Below are 24,315 nucleotides of genomic sequence, written 5' to 3'. Positions count from 1 at the left end.
CCATGGCTGTGTGGGAGCAGGAGACAGTGGCCTGGGCCAGGCCCTCCTTCTGTGCCTCAGTTTCTCCCATGTGGGACTGCCAAGAGGAGGGGCTGAGGAGACAGACACGGCTACAGTCTTCAGGGCTTTCCTGTCAGTGCCGCTGTCCGCTGTCCGCTGTCTGTACATGGACTGGGGGGGAGGTACAGGGTGAGGGTGGGTGAGTGCAAGGGGGTCTGGGATCAGTTCTGGTCCCCGGGCTAATGCTTCCCAGCCTCTAAGGGTGTGACTCTTAAAAAGTTAATTTTTAAATTCTAAAATTTATTTTAAGATCAATTGTTTTAAAAACATTTATCTATTTATTTTAATAAAAAAGAGACAGAAAAAGACAGAGAAAGAGCAGCTCTAGCTAATGATGGTGTTGGCAGCTGGACCCAGGACCTCAGAGCCTCAGTCATGAAAGTGTTTTCTAGAACCAGTATGCTGTCTCCCCAGGCCTGTTTAATTATTTATTTAATATTTATTTATTTATTTTTCCCTTCGGTTGCCCTTGTTTTTTTTTAATTGTTGTAGTTATTATTATTGTTGTTATTGATGTCATCGTTGTTGGATAGGACAGAGAGAAATGGAGAGAGGAGGGGAAGACAGAGAGGAGGAGAGAAAGACACCTGCAGACCTGCTTCACTGCTTGTGAAGCGACTCCCCTGCAGGTGGGGAGCCGGGGGCTCAAACTGGGATCCTTACACCGGTCCTTGTGCTTTGTGCCACCTGCACTTAACTCGCTGAGCTACCGCCTGGCTCCTCGTTTATTTATTTTTATTACTGCCACCAGCGTTATCGCTGGGGCTTGGTGCCTGCATTACCAATCCACTGCTTCTGGAGGCTATCTTTTTTTCTATTGTTACTGTTATTGTTGTTGCTGTTGCTGTTGTTGGATTGGACAGAGAGAAATTGAGAGAGGAGGGGAAAACAGACAAGGGGGAGAGAAAGACAGACAAACTGCAGGTGGGGACCTGGGGGCTCAAACCAGGATCCTTGTTCTTTTTTTTTTTTAATTTTTTTAATATTTATTTTATTTATTTATTCCCTTTTGTTGCCCTTGTTGTTTTATTGTTGTAGTTATCATTGTTGTTGTTGTTGTTGGATAGGACAGAGAGAAATGGAGAGAGGAGGGGGAAGACAGAGAGGAGGAGCGAAAGATAGACACCTGCAGACCTGCTTCACCGCCTGTGAAGCGACTCCCCTGCAGGTGGGGAGCCGGGGTTCGAACCGGGATCCTTATGCCGGTCCTTGTGCTTTGCGCCACTTGCGCTTAACCCGCTGCGCTACAGCCCGACTCCCAGGATCCTTGTTCTTTGTACCATGTGTGCTTAACCTGGTGCATTATCGACCGACCCCCTATTTATTTTTAAAGGCTTTATTTATTTATTAATGAGAAAGATAGGAGGTGAGAGAGAAAAAACCAGACATCACTTTGGTATATGTGCAGCCGGGGATTGAACACAGGACCTCATGCCTGAGAGTCCAGTGCTTTATCCATTGCACCACCTCCCGGAGCACTGTTTATTTTTATTATTGCCACCAGGGTTATTGCTGGGGCTTAGTGCCTGCACTACAAATCCACTGCTCCTGGCAGTCATTCCCCTCCCCCATTTCTATTTTATTTTATAGGACAGGGAGAACTTAAGAGGGGAGAGGGAGATAGAGAGGGAGAGAGACAGAGAGACACCAGCAGACTTGCTTCACTGCTTGGGAAACGTCTCGCTGCAAGTGAGGAGTGGGAGCTTGAACTTGGGTCCTTGCTCATGGTAACATGTACGCTCAGTCAGGTGCACTGTGAAGCCATGTTAAATCTTTGTATACAGGGCCTGAAAAATAGTTCACCTGGATAGTGTACCTGCTTTGTCTTGTTCACAGCCCAGACTCGAGCAGGGTCACTTTCTGTCCTAGTCTTTGTCTTTCTATCTGGAAAAGTCGGCCCGGTACGGTGAAGCTCCAATAACAGTGCCATCATCTCCAGTTCCATCTATTTTGTCCCAAAGGATACCATCTCACCTTTTTGACCACAGAGTAATATTGTACAAAATAGCTAGCTACCCTGAGGACGTTCAGGCTGCTTCCACGCGGGGGCGCTATTTACAAGAGCTGTGGTGACACAGGCATGCAGACAGGCTCCAGGCCTCTGCTTCTGTGTCAGAGAACACTCTCACACGTTTGTCCACTTGTGGAATCATTCCTGGGTCGAGGTCCAGACCCAAGCACCACACCCATCATACCTGAAAGAGACATTGGGGGTGATGTCACCTTCCTAGAAAGATGGCACTTCCCCCAGCCCAGCCTGGGCGGGGGCCTCATGTCAGAGCCATTGATGCTGCCCATATACTAATAAAACATATGTGCTCACCCTCATATCTGCGGCCAGCACGGGACCTGGGTGGGGAGAGGAGGGCAACTTCCTTCTACTAAGGCGAAAACAAGGCTGGCATTGTTTAACCAGCAGGCTTGTGGAGAACTGTTACTTCCAGTGTATTTTGGCAGCCTGGGGGAATGGCTCAGTGGGTAGGGCGCATTCCTTGCATGCTCCAGGCCCTGGGTTCTGGCTCTGACATCACTCACGCTGAGGCAGTCAGTGTTCTGGCCTCGGTCTTATTCTTCTTCTAGCATTTGCCCTTCTTCCGTAGCCAGTCAACAGCGTCAGGTTGAGCCTGATGTAAAGTTTCGAGACCTCCTTTGAATCTGGAGAGGTGGCAGTCATTGACTATGTGGGTCATAGTCTGTCTGTAGTCGCAGGGGCAGTTCGGATCTTCTCTGGCTCCCCAGCGATGGAACATAGCAGCGCACCGGCCCGATAGCGATTGAGGAGGGCCCAATCATAACGTGCTAGGTCAAAGCCGGGTTGATGCTTGCAGGGGTCTGTGATGAGGTGTTTGTTCTTTACCTCAGCTGACTGCCAACTCTGTTTCCAAGAGTCTAGAACAGAGAAGTGTTGTATGCTTTACATTGGGTTCTAGTTCTCACCCGCCAAGAGAATTGCATCAGTCCCGTTAATTTCGCGGGCCCGCTTGGCCCTGCCCCTAGGAAACCGCCAGAGTTCCAGAGTGACAGAGTTCCTGGGTTCCTGAGTTCGAGAGTGCCAGAGTTTCAGAGGGTTCCCGAGTACGAGAGTTCCAGAGTTCCAGAGTTGGAGAGTTCCCGAGTTACAGAGTAAGAGGGAGTGCTGGTGCCGCAGCAAAGAGACAGCCGAGTTCTGTTTGGTGATTAGTTTGTCTTAGTTTGTGAATCGAGTTCTGTTTGGTGATTAGTTTGTCTTAGTTTGTGAATCGTTGTTCCTGAATAAAGAAATACAGCTTCCCTGCCCAGCCGTTGTCTCCGCGTCTCTGTTACCCGCCCGTGAAGCTAAACCGGCCAGCTAGAGCCTCCGAAATTTTTAACAACAGAGAAGTTCAGTGTAGGCGTAGGGGACCAGATTGGGTGACGAGACGTCAAGCGTTGGACAGGGTGGGCGAAGATATCCGCGTATATTGGCAGGTCCAGTCGAGCGTAGACGTGGGAAATGAACTTAGATGATGCCACATCCCGACGAATATCTGGCGGGGCGATGTTGCTAAGAACTGGCAGCCATGGAACCGGGGTGGAACGGATGGTTCCAGAAATGATCCTCATGGAGGAGTATAATTTGGAATCGACCAAGTGGACATGGGGGCTACGGAACCATACTGGGGCACAGTATTCTGCAGTGGAATAGCATAATGCCAGAGATGATGATCGTAGTGTGGAAGCGCTCGCGCCCCATGAGGAGCTGGCCAGTCTTGCAATGATGTTATTCCTCGCGCCCACCTTTGCTGCTCGGTCTTATGAAACAACTAAATAAATATTTAAAAAGAACACACACTTTGAACCAGGTTTGAATAGGACAAACATGCATAGAACGCCCCTTCAACGTCAAATTCAATAATTTCTTTCTCTTTCTCTCTTTCCTTCCTTCCTTCCTTCCTTCCTTTCCCTTCCTTCCTTTTCTTCCTCTTCCTTCCTTTCTTTCCCTTCCCTTCCCTTCCCTTCCCTTCCCTTCCCTTCCCTCCCCTCCCCTCCCCTCCCTTCCCCTCCCCTTCCCTTCCCTTCCCTTTCCTTCCTTTCCCTTTCTTCCCTTCCTTCCCTTCCCTTCCCTTCCCTTCCCTTCTCTTCCTTTCCTTTCTTTTCCTTTCCTTCTCTCTCTTTCTTCTTCTTCTCCCTCCTCTTCCTCCTCCTTCTTTTTTCTCCAAGGTTATCACTGGGGTGAATCCACTGCTCCTGGTGGCCATTTCTCATTTTTATTGGAGAGGACAGAGAAAAATTGAGAGAGGAATGGGAGACAGAGGGGGAGAGAGAAAGACACCTGCAGACCTGCTTCACCATGTGTGATCAATTTCACGTGGGTCCTTGCGCTTCCTTCTCTGCGCTTAACCCAGTGCACCACTGCCCAGCTCCCACTTTTCTTTGTCAGCAGGGCTCCCATTGGGGCTTGGTGCCTGCTCCTGACTCCACTATTTCTCGTGGCTGGTTTTTTTTTTTTTTCCTTTTTTGATAGAGGGTAAGAGACAGATGGGGTTGGGGTGGGGTGGAGAGAGAAAGAGGGAAAGAAAGAACACACACACACACACACACGCACACGCGTACACACACATACACACACAGAGAGAGAGAGAGAGAGAGAGAGAGAAAGAGAAAGAGGTCACAGTAATGGAGCTTCTCCCAGTGCTGGGACTCTCTTATGAGGTGCTGGGTTCAAAGTTGGGCTGCGTGCCTGTGAGCTGTGTCTCAGGCCTCTGCACCGTGGGCCTTACTACTGGGATCTGATAAAAGTGTGTGGCTTAGGAGTGGGGTACTAGCGCAGCGGGTTAAGTACATGTGGTGCGAAGCGCAAGGACCAGCCTAAGGAACCCCATTCAAGCCCCTGGCTCCCCACCTGCAGGGGAGTCCCTTCACAAGTGGTGAAGCAGGTCTGCGGGTGTCTATCTTTCTCTCCCCCTCTGTCTTCCCCTCCTCTCTCCATTTCTCTCTGTCCTATCCAACGACAGCAACAACAACAACAATAATAACCACAACAGTGATAAAACAAACAAGGGCAACAAAAGGGGGAAAAACGGCCTCTAGGAGCAGTGGATTCATGGTGAAGAACCAAGCCCCAGCAATAACCCTGGAGGCAAAAAAAAAAAAAAGTGTGTGGCTTGTGGTCTGGGTGACAGGTTCCCTGCTATTGGTCTGGGAGCCACGTCCTGTGTGAGTAAGCACAGGCTTTCCCCCAACAGGTCAGGACTCAGGGGGCCTGTGGGAGCCTGTGCAAGGGACTCTCACCGGATGGTGACACAGGCTGTGGAGACAGAGGACAAGGACAGGCTCCTGCTTGTTACCCTTCCTGAGACAAGGCTTGGGGGGTGGGGCATGTTGCCATGCCGACTGCCATGGGAGAAAGTGGGGACAGAGGGACCTGACTCTGAGCAGAACCCCAGGGGGCATGTAAGGGGGGGACAAGAGGGGCAGGGGGGGCACACCTGGCTCAGCTCACATTTTACAATGTGTGAGGTCCTGGGTTCGAGCCTCTGCTCCCCACCTGCGGGGGAGAAGTTTCATGAGCTGTGAAGCAGGTCTACAGGTGTCTCTGTTTCTCTCTCTCCGTCCCTGTCTCTCCCTCCCCTGGAAGGTGTGCAGCAGAGAGAGCACAGTCCCCAGAGCCTGGCCACATCCTCTTTAGTCAGCACAGCACTGTCCTGACTTCACAGAACCCTTTCTTGTGCCCTCCTCCCAGCCTAGCGCCAGCATTCAGCTCTAGTGCAACTCCCTTTGATTTGGCGGTTATTAATTAATTATTTATTTATTTATTTATTTTGCCAGGGTTATTGCTGGGGCTCGGTGCCTGCACTACAAATCCAATGCTCCTGGTGGGCTTTTTAAAAAAATTTTTTAAATTGGGGGATTAATATTTTACAGTCGCCAGTAAATACAATAGCTTGTATGTGTATAACATTTCTTAGTTTTCCATATAAAATACAACTCCCACTAGGTCCTCTGCCATCCTTTTCCAGGACCTGTATTCCCCCCCCACCCCGGCACCCCAGAGTCTTTTACTTTGGTGCAATATGCCAGTTCCATTTCAGGTTCTACTTGTGTTTTCTCTTCTGATCTTGTTTTTCAACTTCTACCTGAGAGTGAGATCATCCCATATTCATCCTTCTGTTTCTGACTTATTTCACTTAACATGATGTCTTTCAGCTCCATCCAGGATGGGCTGAAAACGGTGAAGTCACTATTTTTAATAGCTAAGTAGTATTCCACAAGCCTAGTGGCCATTTTTTCCCCTTTTGTTGCCCTTGTTGTTTATCATTGTTGTTATTATTGTTGTTACTGCTGTTGTTGTTGTTGGATAGGACAGAAAGAAATGGAGAGAGGAGGGGAAGACAGAGAGTGGGAGAGAAAGATAGACACCTGCAGACCTGCTTCACTGCCTGTTAAGTGACCCCCCTGCAGGTGGGGATCCGGGGGCTCGAACCGGTATCCTTACTCCAGACCTAGCTTTTTGAGCCATGTTCACTTAATCCTCTGCACTAATGCCTGGCCCCCTGATTTGGCAGTTCTTTTTATGTGCTTATTTGTATATGTTTTTTTAAATCTGTGGAGTGGTGGTGGTGGAGGAAGCATGTGTGTGATTTTACTGTTCACGAATCACTTTTTCATCCAGAGAGAGGAGAGACAGTACAGCCCAGTCCCACCACCCACGGAGCTCCCCTTGCCTTGTCCATGGTGTCCCCGTGTAGTGCTGGGGTTCACACCTACACAGCAGGCTGAGGTGTCCCCTGGCCTTAGACTATGCTTCTTTGAAGGCCCCTGAATCTGTTTCCAACATGTCTTCACAGATGACCAGATAGGAACCATGCAATATTCCCTGACTCTGGTCACGCCTCTGCCGGGATCCAGGTTGAATTTGCTCGTTCCCTCTCTCTCTCTCTCTCTCTCTCTCTCTCTCTCCAGACAGAGCCAAGTGCTGTGAGAGAATGAGGGAAAGACTCAGGTCTGTCTGGGCCCAGGACCTGAGGGGACTGAATAGGAGCTGCCCAGAGCAGAAGCAGAGATACAGGATGACTCCCCCCTTCACACTCCCGTGGGTGAATGGCATCAGCATCACAGTTGCAAGGTTAGACCCTCTTTGCATTTCTCCTCCTGAATTACCTCAGAAGCTGGTGCAGAGCTGTGTGTGTTGGTGGTGGTGGGGGAAACAGAGCAGGGTGTCCTGGGAGTGACTGGGCCATGTCTGGACACTCCATTCCCTGGCTGTTCCCTCCCCTTCTTGGCTCTGTTTCCAGCTGTGTGTGTGGTGAGGTGTCATTCCATATACTGGGGGTTCCCATGGGAAGCCTCCAAGGTGGGGTGTTGCCCTGCCATGGCGTGTTCTGGGGCAGTGTGAAGGAGAGAATAGGGGAGCCAGGGCCCCAAACTGCAGCTCCAAGACTCCACTTGAGTTGGCAGCTGTGTGTGGGGAGGGTGTGACAGGCTAAGAGGCTGGCCAGTGCATCACCCCCACTTTGCTCCGGGTCCAGGAGCCTTGGTGGAGGGGAGGCCCATGAAACATTTCCGTGTTTCCAAAATGAAGTGTCTTTGCGTTCATAGAAGGCATCGTCGGGAACGTGTCCCTGATCTTGCTGAGGGTGGAGACTGCCTAGGTCTCTGCCAGTCCCAGGACCACCAGCTCATGCCTGGGAGGATCCAGTCATGGTGCCTTCTGGGAAAGAATTACGAAATCTCTGTGATCGGATGTATAAGATTTAAACTTTTTAAAATATGTATTTATTGATTTTCCCTTTTGTTGTCCTTTTTATTGTTTTTGTAGTTATTATTGTTGCTCTTGATGTCATCATTGTTAGATAGGACAGAGAGAAATGGAGAGAGGAGGAAAAGACAGAAAGGGGGAGAGAAAGACAGACACCTGCAGACCTGCTTCATGGCTCCTGAAGCTTCTCTCTTGCAGATGGGGATGAGGGACTTGAACCCGGGTCCTTGTGCACTGTCATGTGTGTGCTTTACCCAGGTGTGCCACTGCCTGGCAGAGCATACTTCTTCCCATGCAGAAGGCCCCGGGTTCAAGCCCTGGTGCCACTACACAGGAATGCCATGGACAGTGGGGGGTGGTGGTGGTGGTGGTGGTCTGTGGACAGTGGAATGGTGCTGAGGCATCTCTCTCTCTCTCTCTCTCTGACAGTGTGTTTTCTCTCTAGGGCTCCCCCAACTTGCCTTCTTGGTTGTAGTGACACCTCAGCCTCAGCCTCTCCCCTCCCCAGAGCTCTGCCCCTGGGGCCTACACCCTCTGCTGACTCTGTGCAGGTAAACAGGCAGAAGGGAGACCCAGTATGGGCCCTTCCTGTCTGCCCCCCTGAAATCTCAGTCACATGTCTTCACGTTCCTGCCACCCTCCGTGCTGCTCTCAGGATCTGGGTCGGGAGGAGTGGAGGGTGGGGCCCAGGCTAGGTTTCCGGCTGGATCTGGCCGGCCTGAGTCTCCTCTTTGATGTATTGTTGGGCCTCAGATGCTGGACCTGGGTCAGCTGTGCCTGTAACTCTCGTGGTGTCAGGACCAGGACCGAGGGCTGAGGCGCTGGACAGAGCCCACTCCTCGAGCAGCCCTGGGCATGGGGGCAGTGCCAGGGAAGCAGTGTTCCTTCATAAGGTGGGGGGGCATCTTCAATGGCGGTAGGTTAGTGAGAGAGAAAGGAGGTTCAATCCTGTGTCGCTCCAGTGGATGACAGTGGTGTGAAGAACCTTGGCGGCAGAATCAGCCGGTGTACAGTCTGCTTTATGCAACCCTCAAGTCCCCCCCTGCCCTTTTTTTAAGCAGAGAAAAGAGAGAGAGAGAGAGAGAGAGAGAGAGAGAAAAGAGAGAGAAAGAGAGAGAGAGAGAGAGAGAGAGAAAGAGTATGCTGAGGCCTAAGAAACCCTCAGGACCTCACAGCAGGGCGTGTACACAGCAAGTCTTCCAGCTAGTGTCCCCAGATCCCGTCAGACTGGCCATGCGAGCCCCTTCCTCTGGGGTTGGGCTTCGGCCCACAGCCCCCCCCCCCCCCTTCTTAAAAAATTATTATTGGATAGAGACAGAGAGAAATTGAGAGGGTGGAGGAGATCGAGAGGGAGAGAGAGAGACAGAGACACCTGCAGCCCTGCTTCACCACTTAACGAAGCTTTCCCCCTGAAGGTGGGGAGCAGGGGCTTGAACCTGCGTCCTTGCGCACTGTAATGTGTGTGCTTGACTAGGTGCCACTGCCTGGTCCGCACAATCCCCCTCTTGTCCCAAGCCTCAATGATGCCAGCCGTGGGCTCTCTCGCCTGACTCTCTGGTCCCCCCCAGCCCCCAAGCCCTCCTGTTCCTCCCCTTCCAGGTTCTTTCTCCTTCCCAGGAGAGGGGGTATGAAACTGGATCCACTGAAGTCAGGCAGTGCCGCCTCACCTTGTAGGAGCCACCTGGAGCACAGGGAGGAGGAAGCAGCAGCATCCCTGAGATACTTCAAAAGCTGAGTGACCTCCGGCCCCCAGGGATGGAGGTGAGGGGTGGAGGGAGAGAAGAGCTCCATCCTCTCCCTGGGTTTAGAATCTCAGGGTGCAGTGGAGATGTTGGTAGTGGCGCAGAACCCACCATCTCTGGGTTTCCTCTAAGTCCCTGTAAAAACACTCCTGCCCCCGCCAGCTGCCTTGGGGACCATGTCACATGCATGGGACTCCTAGTTCCCAGTCACGCTGTCCCCTGGGACCCGCCAGACAACCAGGTGGGCCTGTCCCTGCCTGGAGCCTGTGTCCCACTGGGGAGAGGACCCCTGATCCCTTCTGCACAGAGACTCCCTGGCTGCCGGCCACCTGCCCGACTGGTTCTTGGGACAAGTCTAACCTGTGACTCCTGCCCTGGTCGCCTGTGTGGATGGAGGCTTCTTCCAGAAGGGATGTGTCTCCTGGCGTTGAGGGAAGTTCGGAGGTGTCTATTACAAGTGGAACCTTGTCCCCCTGAACCCACCTTTAGACCTTCCCAATGTGACTGTGTAGGGTGACCAGGCCTTCAGAGGTGACAGTGGGAAACTGACAGGTATGCCACAGGTCCACACAGAGACTGGGAGAAATGAGCCTGAGCTGGCCGAGAGCAGAGAGGAGCCCTGGGCAGGAGGAACCCAGGCTGGAGAAGGGGAGGTGGTCAATTTCTAGGCAAGGAAACCTGGATACTGGGGCTTCCCTCCAGCTGCCTGGGCATGCTGACTGGGTCCCTGCAGCTGCTGTGATTCTTGTCCTGTTGTGGCTTCTCTGTGCCCACTTCCTGTGGGGGCCAGATAATTGAGTGCTGACCTAGGACTGACAACAGGGTGGTTCTCAGTCCCTGAGGGCTGGAAGCTGTGGGGTTGGGCTGCTGCTTCCTCTTGGAAGGTCAGGGCACAGTGGCTTCTGCCTCCTCCTTCCTTCTCTCTCTCTTTTATCCTGGCAGCTTCAGGGAGCTGACCCAGGCTTATGCATGTGTGAGGAAGCCGAGTGAGCCCTCGGCTCAACTTTCACTCTTCATTTTACTTATATTTTTAATTTAAAAAATTTTTATAGTTATTTATTTATTTATTCCCTTTTGTTGTCCTTTTTGTTGTAGTTATTATTGTTGTTATTGATGTCCTTGTTGTTAGATAGGACAGAGAGAAATGGAGAGAGGAGGGGAAGACAGATAGGGGGAGAGAAAGATAGACACCTGCAGACCTGCTTCACCGCCTGTGAAGCGACTCCCTGCAGATGGGGAGCCAGGAGCTCGAACCGGGATCCTTACATGGGTCCTTGCACTTTGCGTGTGTGCTAAACCCAACTCCCTATTTTTAAATTAAAAAAAATTCTTTATTGGACGATTAATGGTTTACAGTTGACAATAAGATGCAATAGTTTTGTATTTTACATGCATAACATTTCCCAGTTTTCCACATAATGATTCAACCCCTCACTAGGTCCTCCTCCACCATCATGTTCCAGGACCTGAGCCCCCCGCCCCCAGAGTCTTTTACTTTGATGCAATACACCAACTGCAGTTTTTTTTTAAAATCATTATCATTATTTATTGGCTAGAGACAGCCAGAAATTGAGAAGGTAGGGGAAATAGAGAGAGAAGAAGGAAGATACCTGCTACTTTCCTTCATCACTTGCAAAGCTTTTCCACTGCAGGTGGGGACCGGGGGCTCAAACTTGGGTCCTTGCGCATTGTGACATGTGCGCTCAACCAGGTGTGCCACCACCTCACCTCTTTAATTTCCTTTTTTATTTTATTGGTATCAGGGTTATTTTTGGGAGGTTAATGCCACACTAACAAATCCACCACTCCCAATGGCCTTTTTCTTTTCCTTTTATTTGATAGGACAGAGAAAAATTGAGAAGAAACGGGGAGATTGAGAGGGAAAGAGACAGAGAGACACCTGCAGACCTGCTTCACCACTCGTGAAGTATCCCCCACCACAGGTGGGGAGCGGGGGCTTGAACCTGGGCTCTTGTGCAAAGTAACTTGTGTGCTCCACAGGGTACATCATTATCTGGCTGGCCCCAGTTTGAGGGGCTGAGGAGAGGACAGAGGGAGTGACAGAGAGACACCACCATGCTGCTCCCGTGCGGTGCCAGGGTTTGAACCCAGGGCCGTGCATACAGCAAGGTATGTGCTCTCTCCCAGCCCTGGTCTTTTTCTAGAGGCCGCCGCATTGCTGGGCTCAGGCACCTCCTTGAACCCTCCCCTGCCCTGTGTCTGTCTCTTGGAGGAGAAGCTATGGGGCTGAGCACTGAGCCAGTGTCTGTGTGAGGAAGGGGTAGCCTGGTCCCCCTGGGCTTAACGGGCAGGGGGTGGTGTGGTGGGGAGAGTGGTGCCTAGGAGGGGGCCCACCAAGGTGGGAGGAAGGAATGGGCTTTTGAGGATCCCACACCTCTCTTGAGCTGGGGACCGACTGCTGGGAGCTGGGGCTGGTGGCACCTGCAGCTTGGGGCTGAGGGAATGAAAGGGAAGCTGCTGTGTTCTAAAATCATTTATGAACCAGGCTTTTGACAGGCTGGGGAGATGGCAACAGCTAGTGAACACCCCTAGGCTTGAGGCATTTACGAGGCAAAAACTAACCAGTCAGCTTCTAGCCTTGCTGCCTACCAACAGGTCAGTCCTCCACACCTGGCAATTGAGTGGAGGCCATTGAATAGACATGTGCCCCCTGACTGCAGCCAGCGGGGCTCCTGACACTCCTTCACCCAGATCCCCACAGACTCACTTTTTATTGAAATCTCTGTGACCTTGGAAGCCTTGCCCAGCAGGGGCCAGTCAGCTCTTTCCTTGCTAAAGGCCTCCCTCTGTCTCTCCTGGGAGGCAGACGGCCCTTCTCTCGTGACTATTTCTTGTTTATTCCAATAAACTTTGCAGCTGCCTAGTTCTCTCTCCTGGAACTCCTGTACTTTGGCTACAAGAAGGTAAAATAGGGGGGTCGGGAGGTAGCGCAGCGGGTTAAGCGCACATGGTGTAAAAGCACAAGGAGTGGCGTAAACATCCCAGTTTGAGCCCCCGGCTCCCCACCTGCAGGAGGGTCGCTTCACAGGTGGTGAAGCAGGTCTGCAGGTGTCTATCTTTCTCTCCCCCTCTCTGTCTTCCCCTCCTCTCTCGATTTCTTTCTGTCCTATCCAACAACAATGACAGCAATGACAACAACAATAATAACCACAACACCGATAAACAACAAAGGCAACAAAAGGGAAAAAATAGCCTCCAGGAGCAGTGGATTTGTAGTGCAGGCACTGAGCCCCAGCAACAACCCTGGAGGCAAATAAATAAATAAATAAATAAATAATAAAAAAGAAGAATAAAAATATGTCTTCAGAAGCTTTGGTTTGGGGGTGGGGGTGAGGGCTGGAGGGCTCAGCCAGCACGTTCCACATGGATGGTGGTCGCTGGTGTTGGTGAGAATATTCACGGCTGCCCGTCCTGCCTGGAGCATTCAGGCTTGTGTGCTGTGTGTAGGGTGTCTCGGAGGCTGGTATCAAGGCATCCTGTAGGATGGTCCCTCAGCCCTCTGGGAATTCTCCCTCAGCTGTTCCCGGGGACCTCAGGAATGGGAATTGCTCAAAGTGACTTCACCCTGACACCCATCTGTCCTCGGGGCCCACACCCAGCCTGAGTCACTGGGGTACAGTCAGCAGGTGGGGTGCAGCTCCTGCTCTCGTGGCCTCTGCATGTGTGTGTGTGTGTGTGTGTGTGTGTGTGTGTGTGTGTGTTTGGCTTAAACACATCTGTGGGTGTGAGCACAGACTGTTGTGAGTGTGAGCATGTGTGAACACATCTGTGTGCCTATGAGTGTGTGGTGAGGACTGGCCTTGAGTGTGCGTCCATGGGCTGTGAGCCAAGGCTGCAGTGTTCTCTGTCAGTCACAGGTTCTCTGACTGGGGCCTGAGGAGCTGGGCTTGGAGCTAAGAGGAGGTTGATGGGATGCGGGGGACTGAGCGCAGTCTGGGCTCTATGGGGAGAAGCAGGCCGGTTCAGGAGCCTCTAGAGGTCTGGGTGGCCTCCGGGGCCTCGGGGCCTCTGGCCAGCTCCCGCCTGCCCACTTCCTGAACGTGCTCCTCCAGGTAGGTGGGGGTGAGGGCACAGGAACCATGCAGGAGGATCTCATAGCAGTGCCTGCCTGGCCAGGGGCCCCTGCCCTGCCCTGTTCCTCCCTTTCATGTTAGAGCCCCACTTACTGCCCAGCATCACGCCAGACTCCTTTTTGCCAAAGCCCTGCCCATTCTGGCCCTTGAGAAGGACTGTGGGGACCCTGTCAGAAAGGGTTTTTTTTTCTGGGACAGAAGAAGGAGGAGTTGCCTGTGCTGGTCAGCCCATTAAACTCACAATGGCTCTTTGTTCCCACCTGAGACAGGGCAGCAAAGAGAGCAGCAGCAGCAGGAGAGGAGCTCTCCACTCTGAGAGCAAGGCAAGAGGCTCACCTGGTTTTTCCTCCCCACATTCCCAGCCACAGGCTCCTCCCTTCGGAACCCCAGAATCCCACGTTCCTTTTTTAATTTTTTTTGTCTCCAGGGTTATTGCTAGGGCTCGGTGTCTGCACTATGAATCTATTGCACCTGGTGGCCACTTTTTCCATTTTATTGGATAGTACAGAGAGAAACTGAGAGAGAAGGGGAGATAGAAAACAGAGGGAGTCAGGCAGTAGCGCCCCGGGTTAAGCACAGGTGGCACAAAGCACAAGGACCAGTGTAAGGATCCCGGTTCCAGTCCCCGGCTCCCCACCTGCAGGGGAGTCGCTTCACAAATGGTGAAGCAGGTCTGCAGGTGTCTGTCTTTCTCTCCTCCTCTGTCTTCCCCTCCTCTCTCCATTACTCTCTGTCCTACCCAACAACGACGACATCAATAACAACAACAACAATAATTACAACAATAAAACAAGGGCAACAAAAAGGGAATAAATATTTTAACAAAAAGAAAAGCAGAGAGAAGCGGGGGAGGGGGGCTCAAACCCGGATCCTATTGTGGATCCTTGTATGAATCCCACATTTCACCAGAGAACCATGGGTTAACTCTTTGCTTGGAGCCCGGGCACTGCTGTGCATGAGATCCTGGGTTCGAGCCCCAGCACCACATGTCAGCACCAGGAATGGCACTGGGGGAGATCTATGGATAGCAGAGCACGCTGTGGCATCTCTCTCTCTCTCTCAAAACTGAAATCCTAGAAACTTGGGCTGTCAGGAGTGGGGCGGGGGCTGCTCTGAGGGGAGCTGAGTGGGAGAACTTGCTTACCTCCAGGAGCACAAGAACCAGGAAGACACACAGGCTGGGGTAGAGCCAGGCTGTTTTCTCCTCACCATCTGTAGCCTGTTGTTGGACCTGGCTTGTCATTCCTGGCATCAGTGTGGACAGGCCAGCTTGTTCCTGACTCTGTGGAACACTGATCTCTACCCCAGGGCCTATTTGTTCCCCTGCACTCCCCTGGGTAGGTCCCTGGGAGACCAGGTGCTGGTCATGTTGCTGTGCAGTGTGCAAACTGCCTGACTGAACATGGCAGCCCTGCCTAAGGGTGCCATCCAACTGTATGACGTTGTGTCCCTCATGAAGATGTTTGGAGCAGTGATGCACGGAGTACATGTGGGGCCCATTCCAGGGCCTAGGCCTGTAGTAGGTCACGCCGGGTAGGGTATGGAACTCTGTCCAAGGTGTCCTTACACAACACAGTGACCTAATGAGGTGTGGTTCAAAGCATGCCGCCAGCAGGTGGGAGGATGGCCTTGTGGGGAGTTGGGCTTTGCTCCAAAGATGGGCAGCTCCACAGCACACACTCCAGCACCTCTGGGTCCAGCTGCACTGAAGGAAACCAGCCAGTTGGCATCCCTCACTCCCTGCCCTTGGATACAGGGCAGGAATCGTCTTCTGAGGGGTGGACGGAGGCCATTTGTATTCTGGAACTTTGCAGACAAGGCCCTGGGTGTGTGTGGTTAGCCCTCCCTGGCCCAGGCCTATAACCTCTGGGGCTTGGTGAGGTGGGCCCCAATGAGGAATGTCTGGGGCCCCAGTGAGGAATGTCGATGACCTTGCAGCAGTTCTGCAGTGGGCAGCAGGGAAGGCCTGTCCCCAGGCGCTGGCTCAGGGGCACATGTGGAGAGTAGGGCCTGGCTCCGTCCAGCTCCTGAGGAGGACTCTGCACACTGGCCCAGGTGCCCCGGACCTGCAGCCCTGAAACCCTAGACTTGTGACCCCGGACTCCCCAGATCTGCAAACCTGAACTCCTCAGACCTGTGACCCTGTAGACCTCAGACCAGTGAATCTGGATGCCTCAGGTTTGCAGCCCTGGACACCCCAGACCTATGACCCCGGACGCCCTAGATCCATAGTCCTGGATGCCTGATCCATAGTCCTGATCTCTGGCCCTAGATACCTCAGATCCACAGCCCTTGACATTCCATAACTGGGACCCTGAACATCCCAAATCCACAGTCCTGAACACCCCAGATCTGTGAGCCTGGATACCCAACAACCATAGCCCTGGACACCCCAGATCTGTGAGCCCGGATACCCAACAACCATAGCCCTGGACACCCCAGATCTGTGAGCCCGGATACCCAACAACCATAACCCTGGACACCCCAGATCTGTGAGCCTGGATACCCAACAACCATAGCCCTGGACACCCCAGATCCACAGCGTCTGCCCTGCTCTTTGATGTTGTGACTCAGCACTGACTTCCTGTCAACAACAACAAGCTCTGGAAGAGGCCGTGCTCCATGCCACCCCTGTGAGCAGGAGGGAGGAGGGAGCCAGCTCCACCAGGGAGAGGGAAGGAGGAGATGGAGCCAGAACAAACACCAGCAGAGCCAAGCCTGGCCGGCGAGGGAGCGGTGGGACAGACGGACTCCACGTGTATGCACGTGCCTGGCTCCTTCCCTGTGCCCCTGGCCTACAGGAAGACCCACCCGACTGACCCTTCACCTCCCAGCTGGAAGGGAAACAGGGGTCAGGCCACATCCTGAGCCTGAGCCACTGCAGATGAGGAGCTCTGGGGCACTTGGAGGCTGGCAGCTCAGGCTGGGGTCCTGCTGGTTGACCTGTGACCTCACAGTGGTGACTCTGCATCTGGAGGAGGGGGTGGAATATTCACTGTGGAGATGGCTGTGAGGATAAGATGGTGACTTACCTGTGGAGCACATGCTTGCTACCCAAGAGCAACCCTTCCTACACACACACACACACACACACACACATAGTGAAAGGCACACACACACACACACACACAGTGAGAGGCGAGAAAGAGAGAGAGAGAGAGAGAGAGAGAGAGAGTAAGAGAGGGAGAGGGAGAGAGGGAGAGAGGGAGGGGAAGAGAGGGAGGGGGGAGAGACGGAGAGAGGGAGGGGGAGAGAGGGAGAGGGAGATGGAGAGGGAGAAGAAGAGGGAGAAGGAGAGGGGGAAGGAGGGAGAGGGAGAGGGAGAGAGAGAGAGAGAGAGAGAGAAAACAGTACTAAAACTTCCTTCAATGTGGTGGGGGCTGGGATCAAACCTGGGTTGCCCATATGTCAAAGCATCACACTATCCAAGGGAATTAATTATTTGAATTAAATTAAAAATTTTTTTTGGTACCAGAGTCCTACTCGGCTCTGGCTTCTTGTGGTGCTGAGGACTGAACCTGGGGCCTGAAAGCCTCAGGCATGCATAACCATTATGTTATCTCCCCAGCCCCAAGTGAGCTATTTCATTGGCCCCCGAAGAGTGACTCTTAGTGAAATCTTCAAAGAAGAATGGGGAATATCTGTATCTGGAGGTCAGGAGATGGCTCACTATGAAACACATGCCTTAGTGTGTCCAGTTAAAGCCCCGGTAGCTCTAGTAAATGGTAAAATAGTGTGGTGATGTTTCTGTCTCTCTCACTCTCAGTCTTGCCTTTGCCCTCTATTGATCCAGAATAAAAAGAATAAAAACTTCCAGCCTGGGGGCAGTGGGTTTGAGCTTGAGGTCCAGATGCTTCAAAACATCTGTTTTCATCTCACGAATTAAACAGGCTCCCATAAAAGGGAGCTCATAAAAGGAGGGTCTCATAAAAGGAGGTTGAGCTGGAATTTGGGTTTCTTCTGATGGAGAAGGCTCCCTCACACCACCACCACCACTGTCACAACTGGGGGATGTGGGGGGAGCTCCCCTCTGACCCACAGCAGGTCAAAGGACTGGTGTCAGTCGCCCCCCCGCCCAGGGAGCCTCTGGGCCCAGACTTGGCCTGGGAATGCATTCCCTGGCACTTGGGGTGCAGCTACATTTTTAGTATATCCGGACAATCTGCACCCCAATCTGGCAGCTACAGACCTGCTTTGACCAGTGACTGTCACTGCCAGCATGTGTCCTGCTTGGTGAGAGTGTCGTCTTACATGCCGGACACAGAACGAGCCTGTGGCCCAGCCATTCTGCTCCTGGCGCCGGCCCAGGAACTGAAGAGGTGCCACCCAACAGGCTGCATGGGGATGTTTGTAGCTGCACCCTCTTCTCCTAAGAAGCAAAGGGAGAACACCCAGCCCTCAGCATTCCTTCTGGAAGAAGGGATATTACTCAGCGATGTCTCTCTTTCTGGGTACTTGCTGCATCCTGTAATTACCTTTCTGATTAGGAAAACACAGATATTGGGGTGGAAGACACACCTGGCAGGGAGGGAGACTTCCTGTGTATCTGTCCCCCGGCCTTTGGGCCGTCATTTTCCTGGGAGCAGGTGCTGGTGTCAGAGCTCCTCCAAGATTCTCCAGAACTGGGTGACAGTTGGCTTTATAGCCCTGGGTCCCGAGGCCATGAAAGGTGTGGCAGGGAGGAAGGGAGCTGAGAGGTGGACTCTCCCCTTCAGTGTCACTGAGTCAAGGAGAACTTCTCCTGGCAGCACCAGCTGGGGTCAGCTGGCCAGGGAAGGGCCCGGGGTCTGCGCCCTCTCACAGGTGACCCCCAGTTCTCCAGCCCCATGACTGGTCCCTCTCACCCCCAGCGAAGGGCCCTGAGACTCTGCTGTAGTGTCCTTCCACCTCCTCTTCGAGGATGACTTTTCTTGGCTTTCATGAATGAGGATGGCTCTAACTTGTCCCAGAATATTCCACCCCCCACCTTCATGCAGTTAGTGACTCTTGGCCCTAGATGCCTTGCAATGTTGCATCTCAAAGTCCCCCTCCCCCACATTTGTGGCGCGTCAGCATTTGGGTGTTAACCCTATATCCACACTGCAGGTATGGTGTCATGTGTGTTCAGTGAATGCCCGCTCACCACCCACAACCAGGTGCTTCTCGGGCACACTCATTTATTTAATTATTTATTTAATTTTTTTTTTTTTTTTTATCATGGTCAAACAGACCTGACATGGTCCAGTGACCAGTCCACCTATTCCAAATGTTCCATTCACTGGTGGTCCTCATATTCATGATATTGTGTGACCATCAGTGTTTTCTGGAAACTTTCCACTAGCCCAAACAGAAACTGCCCACTGAACAATAAACCCTTCCGCCCCTCATCTGAGCACCTTTGTGTCTTTTTTTTCCCCACTGCCCAGCAATGCCCAGCTCTGGCTTATGGTGGTGGTGAGGATTGAACCTGGGAGCTCAGAGTCTCTGGCAGGAAATCCATTTGCATAACCATTATGCTGTCTCCCCACCCTCTTTGCTCTTCTTGGTGAGGACCGCTGCTTTGGCCAAGCCCCCAGAGCCATCTGCAGGGGATGGATGTGAAAGTGAACTTGAGGAGTGGCCAAGGAAGTAGCCATGCTCCCAGTAACCATACACAGGCCCATCATAAGAACCCTGTGTATCTGAGAACCAGCCAGGACTGTGGAGGCTGCTCGGCACGCCAGAGCACAAGACTCCCACAGAGATCCCAGTTTGATCCCAGGAACACATATGCCAGAGCTGAGTTGCTCTCTGGTCTGTCTCACTCATGAAAACCAAAAGTCAGTATATTGCATCAAAGCAAAGGACTCTGTTGGGGGGAAGGACAGAGCAAGGGGTGGGGGTGGGCTTCTGGGTCCTGGTACACAATGATGGACCCAATTGGGGGTGAGAGTGTTTTGTAAACACTTCTCTTGGTGCAATGAGAAATTGTACCCAAGTGCCAACAACTGACAACCATTAATTCCCCAATGAAAAATGGGGAAAAAAAAGTGTTTAAAGCAATGCTGACACAAACAAACAAACAAAACCAAATAGACCTAGCCAATTGGACTACAGGGTGCTGTGGGCATCACTCAGACTCTTGGCACTTGAGCTCAGAGATTCTCAGGAAAGGCCTTGATTTGCACCCTTCTTTCTGCTTGGGTCCTCTTGGTGGCAGGTCAGAAAATGTTGTTAGAGCAACAGGGGCCCACTGGGAGGGACAGACACCAGTACACTGCAGCTCTTCATCAGTTCCCCAGTTGTTCTTCTAGCGTTTGCCCTTCTTCCGTAGCCAGTTAATGGCTTTGAAAGTGACTGGGATCCATGTGGATTCAGTCGGCTAGGAAGGATCATAAGTTTCCCCAATGAATGGGTACTCACGGGATGCACCATGGGAAGGTCGATCCAATGCATCCCGAGTGAGTGGAGGAAGCACGTCAGAACAGAGTGGAGACCTCTAGGAGAAAGGTCAGGGATGGACGCAGGAGAGTTCAGGGCCTAAGAAACCAGATCAACCAACCAACAACTTTTTAAAGCTTTCTTTCCCTTTTTCTTGCTTCCTTCCTTCCTTCCTTTTATTCATTCATTCTTTCTTTCTAACTTTATTTTATTTGACAGGACAGAGAGAAATTGAGACGGGAGGGGGAGAGAGAAAGAAAGACAGACGGACATCTGCAGCAATACTTCATTGCTCACGAAGATTTCTCCTACACCGGGGGCTTGAACCTGGGTCCTTGTGCATGGTAATGTGTGTACTTAACCCAGTGCACCACTGCTTGGGTTCTGTTCCAAAAGTTTTCTTTTTCATGTGATAAGGTATTCAACTTTGGGGGGGGGAAATGGAAATACTTCAACACTCACATAAAAAATGTTTTATTAGAGGGAGAGAGAGAGAGAGAGAAATACCAGAGCACTATTCAGCTCTGACTTTTGGCAATGCTAGGGACTGAACCTGGGACAGTAGAGCCTCAAGCATGAATGTCTTTTGCAGAACCATTATGCCATCTCTCCAGCCCCAGCATTCACTTTTAAAAACCATGAAGACAGTAGGGACAGAAAGTCTCGATGGGAAAAAAGACAGACAGGGGCTGGGAGGTAATGGTGCCTAAGCCCAGGGGCTGAGCCCCAGCTCCACAGCTCCTTGAATGGTGGATCAGTGTTGTGGTGGTTCCCTTCTCTCTGTCTTTCTCAAAGAGGTGAAGGTGAATGAATTGACTTGGAGACACCACTTAGCAGTGACAGCATGCCTTTGTGGGACTCTGGGTTCCATCTCTTTTAAAATAATTAATTTTTTAAATTTATTTTTGGATAAAGACAGTGGGAATCTGAGAGGGAAGGAGAAGACAGAGATGGAAAGAGAAAGAGAGACCCCTGCATCACAGCTTCATCCACTGCTCATGAAACTTCCCCCTTGTAGGTGGGGACTGGAGATTTGAATTCGGGTCCTTGTGCATTGTAACATGAGCGCTCAATCTGGTGTGTAGCTGCCAGCCACCCTGGGTTCATTCTCTCATGCTGCATTAAAGCAAGCATGCAAACAAACAAACAAAAACAAAGACAACAGGAAGGAGAGAGCAAAAGAAAGACAGAGAGAAGCAGAAACCTCAAAAGAGAGGGAAGGGTAGAAGAGGTAGTGAAGAGAGAATGCAAGTGGAGAGAGAGAGAGAAAGAGGGGGGGGAGGGAGAGGGTGAGGGAGAGGGAGGGAGGGGGAGGGAGAGAAAGAGAGAAAGGGGGAGAGAGAGAGAGAGAGAGAGAGAAGCAGAGGGCTTAAACCCAAGTTGAATGGGAAGGAATGAGAACTGCAGAGAATAGGACAGCCCTCATTAGGTAGCTGATGGCACACACAGGCCCAACAGACAGAAGTCTGTCTGACTTGGGAAATAGGGGGACAGAGGGGAGGGAACAAGGAAGTGAGGTCTGAAAGGGAGGCTCAGCATCCCTGTGTCTTTATTGGCATCTGTGAAGAGCTGGGCTCAGTCTGCTTGAGACTCTGGACCATAAACCCGAGCTCCCCTTCCCCCGCCCCTCGGCAGTAGAGATGGCAACTCAGAAGAGATGAGAATATTCCAGAGACTAGAAAGCACTGGGCATCCCAGCGTCTAGTTCCTCCTGCAGGCCTGTGCTTAGCACCAGCAAAGTGGAATGGGGAGGGGGCACGGGGAGATGAGTTGAAGGGGTTCCTGGCTGAGCAGTGGGAGGAAGCCCGTTTCTGGGGGTGACTGTGATGGGTACAGGTGGGTGAAGACTCCAGCATGCTCCATCATGCATGAGGCCCTGGGTTCAAGCCTTCGCACTGCTAAAGAGCACCATGGATGACACCCTGGATGATATTGTGGTGTCTCTCCTCTCTTTTCCTCTCTCTAAATTAAAAAAACAAATAATGACAACAACAACAACAACAAAAACTGGGTCCAGGAAGCTGTCCAGTGATGTTGAGTGTGTGAGGTTCCAGGTTCATTCTCTGTTACTCAGTTTAAAAAACACCTACGAGTGAGACTGGAACTGCCCCGGCCTCCTCTTGCAGGATTCAAAGTCCTGGGTGGGGGAGAGGAGCTCTGAAGTGTCCCCACAGTCACACACAGTTGTTGAGTCTACAGAGGGGGCCGGGTGGTGGCGCACTTGGTTGAGTGCACATATTACCATGTGCATGGATGGACCTGGGTTTAAGCCCCTGGTAGCCACCTGCAGGAGGGAAGCTTCACAAGTGAAAAGACAGTGTTGCAAGTCTCTCTCTCTCTCTCTTTCTCTTACCTTTAGGGCTATCTCTGAGACTCAGTGCTGACACTATGAATCCAGTGCTCCTGGCGGCCATTTTTTTTCCATTTTATTGGACAGGATAGAGAGAAATGGAGAGAGGAAGGGGAGACAGAGAGGGAGAGAGAAAGATAGACACCTGCAGACCTGCTTCACTGCCTGTGAAGTCCCCCCCCCCCCGCAGGTGGGGAATCTGAACCCGGATCCTTGTGCTGGTCCTTGTGCTTAGTACTATGTGCACTACCACCCGGCCCTCCCTCTCTCCCTCTCTATTTCTCTCTTCCCTCTCAGTTTCTCTCTGTCTCTATTCAAAATAAAGAAATAAACAATATTAAAGTCTGCAGAGGTCCTGACCTCAGCCACCCTGTGCAGTGAGCTTGTCCCTGACATGGTGGCCGAGAGTATCTTCAGGAAGCTCCCACCTCCAGGGTCCTCATGTGCTGAAAAGGCCTAAGCTCCTGTGACTTGGGGACATCAGGATGGCTGTGCCCTGCGGCCTTGTCCTGAGTCTCCTGCTAGCATCTTCCAGCGCTGTCTGTCACTGATTTTAGGGGCTCTTCAAACCCCGGCTGCCTGGGGGTAGGTCTGTCTCCTCCTCATGTCATAGAAGGCACAGTGGCTCCTCAGAGGAGCAGATGCCTCACATGTGATCATGGCTTTACCCACAGACAGAGCTGTGCCCTCATGACAGCAAAGCTACAGGACGGGAGGGAGGGGACCGTCCCATGAGGGTCTGCCTCCCCACCCTCACCCCTCCAGTGGGAAAAGGCAGCAGAATCCCCACGGAAGGCCTCGAGTTCTACGTCCAAAAAAATCAGATTGGGGGCCTGGGGTGACATGCCTGGATGAGCACACATGTTACCATGGGCAAGGACTCAGGTTCAAGCCCCCTGTCCTCACCTGCAGGAGAAAGCTTCAGGCTCTAGGTTCATTTTCTGTTGCTCAGTTTAAACAACACCTAAGAGTGAGGCTGGAAGCAGGTCTGCAGTTGTTTCTCTTCTGCTCTCCTGCTCTATATCCCCCATCTCAATTTCTGTCTTAGCAATTAAATAAATAAATAAATAAAAATAAAGAGAGAGAATGAAATAGTCTTAGAGTCATTCCTTGACATTTCATGGTATATTCACAACTAAATTTTATTGTTATGATAGTAATAATAATAATTATTATTATTATTATGTGGTTCTGGGACCTTGAACATGGATGATCCCACCACTCCAGGGTGCTAATTCTTTTTTAATTCTAATTCTTTTTTTAATTCTAATTCTTTTTTTATTCTACATAGACTGAGAGACGCAGAGAGGAGAGAGACACCACATCACTGCTCCACGATCCACACAGCTCCCTCACGCCAATCCTGGTGCTTCCATGTGGTACCTCCTGGGGCTTGAACCTGGGGCCTCAGCTTGGTGTTCTATTGGGTGAGCTGTTTCCACCTGTCATGCCCAATTCTCTCTCCCTCACCATGCATTTTTTTGTGGGGGTAGTGAATTACAGCACATTTGTCTATACATGTGTATGGTTTTTCAATTCTGCATAACAGCTGTCTGTTATACACTCTTGCACCCCTCCATCAGCCCCCAGCCCCTTCTCCCCCAGCCCCCCTATTCTGTTCCCTCCCCAGAGTTCTTTGCTTTGGTACAGTCCCCTACCTCCAGTCTAAGTTTCAACTAGTGTTCTCCTTTTCTGACTGTCTCCCAGGGAAGAAAGGGAGGGCAGAAAGGACAGAGTGACATGACACATGTTGGTGACCCAAGGGCAGTCATCAAAGACCCAGACAGCAGAGCAGAAACTCTAAAACCTCAGTTTCTGCCTCACTTCTGTTGGGCTGAGTCAGGAAAAGAGGGAGGAATACTGGGTGACCATGACGTCCTGTTTTGTTTTGTTTTTTAAACAGCTTGCTTCTTGCAAAACCTCTCCCTGTTTTTTGTTTTTTTTTTTCAATCT

General features: G+C 51.6%; 1 long non-coding RNA gene across 2 annotated transcripts in view; it reads left to right on the top strand.

Moving 5' to 3' along the window:
• Positions 1-6,861: 6,861 nt before the first annotated feature.
• Positions 6,862-24,315, top strand: part of LOC132538955 (uncharacterized) — a 22,563-nt gene continuing 5,109 nt past the window's right edge. Inside the window, exons 1-3 of one of the 2 annotated variants that reach the window (XR_009550281.1) lie at positions 6,862-7,324; positions 19,019-19,411; positions 23,654-23,789. This is a non-coding gene — a long non-coding RNA (uncharacterized LOC132538955). Of the gene's footprint in view, positions 7,325-19,018; positions 19,412-20,406; positions 20,430-23,653; positions 23,790-24,315 lie in introns of those variants that run through there. The other variant, XR_009550282.1, reaches the window with a different exon arrangement.

Source organism: Erinaceus europaeus, chromosome 6 (assembly GCF_950295315.1).
Source record: "Erinaceus europaeus chromosome 6, mEriEur2.1, whole genome shotgun sequence".
In the NCBI taxonomy this organism is placed as follows: domain Eukaryota; kingdom Metazoa; phylum Chordata; class Mammalia; order Eulipotyphla; family Erinaceidae; genus Erinaceus; species Erinaceus europaeus.
Note: the sequence above shows the minus strand (reverse complement) of the source record. Positions and strands in the feature narration are given on the sequence as shown.